The sequence below is a fragment of the Galeopterus variegatus genome, unplaced genomic scaffold, assembly GCF_000696425.1.
Source record: "Galeopterus variegatus unplaced genomic scaffold, G_variegatus-3.0.2 Scaffold9472, whole genome shotgun sequence".
Taxonomy (NCBI): domain Eukaryota; kingdom Metazoa; phylum Chordata; class Mammalia; order Dermoptera; family Cynocephalidae; genus Galeopterus; species Galeopterus variegatus.
The window spans coordinates 32,587-36,347 of NW_007735583.1; the positions used below are offsets into that span (position 1 = coordinate 32,587).

At 34.9% G+C, this 3,761-nt stretch overlaps 1 non-coding gene across 1 annotated transcript; it reads right to left on the reverse strand.

Annotated features, from left to right (window-relative positions):
- Positions 1-3,276: 3,276 nt before the first annotated feature.
- TRNAL-GAG lies at positions 3,277-3,350 on the reverse strand. The gene has a single exon. It is a non-coding gene; the product is annotated as a tRNA-Leu (tRNA).
- Between the last annotated feature and the right edge of the window lie 411 nt (positions 3,351-3,761).

A 3,761-nucleotide genomic window follows, 5' to 3' on the forward strand; every position in this document is an offset into this window, starting at 1 on the left:
AGTGAGCGGGAACCGGTCTGTATGTGGGATCCGAACCCTTGGCGGGAGTGCCACCATGCTCTCAAGTGGTGCACTGTATCAGTGCGCCACCGGGCCGGCCCTTGTTTAGACTTTTAGAACTAATACTGCACTGGGAAAACCTGGTTGGTTCTCCTGTCTTGCTCTTTTCTAGTTCTATTACATTGTGTGAGCTGTCTAAAATATTTAGGCTCAACTTTCTCATCTGTGAAATAAGGGAGATGGGTTAGGTGTTCTCTAGAGCCTTGTCCAATTCTAAAATTCAGCTGCTTTAATTTAGAGTATTTATACCTAATTTGTTGAGTTTGCCCTGCATTAATCAAATTTGTCAGATGATGATAAAATCTTATCATCCTTTTGAATTTAAACCAAAGTAAGTGCATTTTTATGCATGTACAATGATAATTCAATACAAAATGGTCTTGAGTATCGGAAGGTATCTTTGAAAATGATATCTTCCCATATTGCATTAGGGTAATTTGTATTTCTTCTCTCAATTTTTCCTTATGTAGCCACAGCTTAAATGTTATGCTCTGTTGGCCGCTTGTGTATAGATTAATACACAACAAAAGGAAATGATTGCTACAGATATTTTATTGGCCATTACTAAATGTTAAGTAGTCAATCTTTTCAACTGTAACGGTACCATAATTCATTTGGCCACTTGTAGTTATTCACCTTGCTGAAATATGTAAACCCTTCATCCTCAACTGTTTTTGTCTTCCTGTTGCTCAGTTATTTCCAACTTTCTTGTTGCAAAAAGAAACCATATGTTTTTTAACCTTGAAGTTGTGCCAGAGCAAGAAGCAGCAAAAAAATCTAGTCTAAATGAAATAAGAAATTATTGAGAAAATAAAAATTGACAACAAGATCCAAACTAAGAACAAATTATGACAGTCACTTTTATACTTTTTGTGAATTCTTATTTCTCAACGCTTTGTGAAAGTTATTTCACTGGTAAATTCTATCGAATTTACCCCCAACATATTTTCTACTGTGCATAGAGAAGGAGAACTTAAGAGTAAGGTATCTTGACTGGCAAAGTGATACCCACAAATATAGTTGTGCTCACATACACACATTCACACACAGGCACATTCATATGCTTCCTAATTCCCTTCATTAAGACTACAGTGATTTATTTTAGTATCATGTAAAGATAGAGACTGCTTTATGAAAATACTGCAAACACATGACATTTCTTTTCAGTATTTGGAGGAGTTTCATTTTCATCATCCTCAACTGTTTTTGTCTTCCTGTTGCTCAGTTATTTCCAACTTTCTTGTTGCAAAAAGAAACCATATGTTTTTTAACCTTGAAGTTGTGCCAGAGCAAGAAGCAGCAAAAAAATCTAGTCTAAATGAAATAAGAAATTATTGAGAAAATAAAAATTGACAACAAGATCCAAACTAAGAACAAATTATGACAGTCACTTTTATACTTTTTGTGAATTCTTATTTCTCAACGCTTTGTGAAAGTTATTTCACTGGTAAATTCTATCGAATTTACCCCCAACATATTTTCTACTGTGCATAGAGAAGGAGAACTTAAGAGTAAGGTATCTTGACTGGCAAAGTGATACCCACAAATATAGTTGTGCTCACATACACACATTCACACACAGGCACATTCATATGCTTCCTAATTCCCTTCATTAAGACTACAGTGATTTATTTTAGTATCATGTAAAGATAGAGACTGCTTTATGAAAATACTGCAAACACATGACATTTCTTTTCAGTATTTGGAGGAGTTTCATTTTCAAAGGAAATCTTCAATATTTGCTCTCATAACATCATGGACTTTGTAGTACATTCGTTTTTATGCTCTGATACTTCACGTTTATTTTTGCAATTGTATTCAATTTCTGCCTCCCACTAATAAGCCTGTAAGCTCCATTTGAGCATGGACAATTTTTGGTTTTAGTCACCATTGTATCCCCTGTATCTGACATGCTGCCTGGTAGACGAGCTCAATAATTATTAGTTGAATTAATAAAGCAATGTGTGGCTCCAATGACAGTTCTATAAGAATGGATGGAATTTAAACGGCATCAGATATATATCCATACAAAAAATTTTACACTTAAAAATATCAACCAAAACTTAATTCATGATTTTATTATCTTCCTGTCTTGTCAAATTTATGGAGAACAGGTTCATGCAATAGATGGATGGTTGGTCAATGTATCGTCTAAAATTGCTTTCAGGTTAAGATTCTGTCCTATCACAATGCATGTTTAACAAGAATGACTGGATCAAAATGATATGGGTGAGTTTTAATAGTTTATATCTTCTACATACTTTAAGTATTAGTAGAGACATCAACTAATTTAATTTAATTTCTATTTTGAACACTTTGGAAACATTGCAGAAACCATAAGTGCATTTGTTTGTCTTTGACTTTAAGGCAAACAACTGAATCCAGTTCTCCCTGATACATGAAAAGGAAATATTCAGGTAAGTAAACATGATATGAGTTCTTTTTGTGAAACAAGGATTGTTTTTGCAAGATAAAAATATAACTCATTGTAGGATGTTACTAACTTAATATGTAGGCATATTCATTAGGTTAGACTGATATTTAATTTGTCATTGTGGTCTTCTTGATAAATTAAATGAATACAAGTACAAAGAAAAATGGTGATTATGACCATAAAATTTGATGAACAAATATTCAGTTTCTGAATCTGGTGCTTATGCAGGACTTTGCAAAACCTCACGTTATTTATACACAAGCAAAGGCAATAATAAAATCAACCTACTAGGTTAGTGCAAAAATTAAATAAGAATATAAGAAAATGTATATAATGGTTTAATAAAAATTATCTTATAAATTTTAGTTTTAATGAGAAGAGTATTCTCATTTATTAAATTAAAAAGCATTAACCATTGAAAATGAAAACTCAAATTTCTTAGCCAGTGAAGAGCCTTTATCTTCTCCTGATTCAGGACTTACACACATGTCCGAGTTTCCTCAGGAGAGGAGGGGGAAAGAGGTTGACTTCTTATTTCCTAGCTCCACATCACTCACATATTAGCTGACTTTTGGTTTCTCCAGGTGGAGGAGAGACTGGTAAGGAAATTTTACTTGTTTGGTAGTACAGTAATGACCTTACATTGGCTCCCTATGGTTATAGCAGACACTAATTGATAGTCATTCTCTACTGAGATGCATCTGTGTGTTTCTCAGAGACTCTCTCCACTGGAATCTCATACTGCAGTTCTCTTTATTTTTCTGTTTGTTTCTTTTGGCAGCTGGCCAGTACAGGGATTGAACCATGGACCCTGGTGTTCTCAGCACCACACTCTAACCAGCTGAGCTAACCAGCCAGCACTGCAGTTCTCTTTAAAAGGAACATATTCCTGGTTGCTTTACCATTTCAGCTCTTGGGACCTGGCAGACTGCTATTGAGCTGCATTGACTCATCATTAGTAGGAATTCCTTTTCAAATGACCTGCAACCAGCACCTGTTGAGAGCCATCTTGCTATAGGGAACAGCATGGGAGCCTGAGGAATGATACCCTTGTTCAACAGGCTGCAAGGGGGCCCCATATGTTTGACATGGCTCCGTGGAATTTCCTGTTTGTTTACAACTAGTTGATCACAACCAGTTACAGATTTCTTTGTTTCTTCTCCACTCACACTGCTTCACTTGATTCACCAAGAACATGTCATTCCTTAGTAATAATAAGAATGACACAGTGTATTTTAACAAACTTAAGAAGGGTCATTTAACTTTT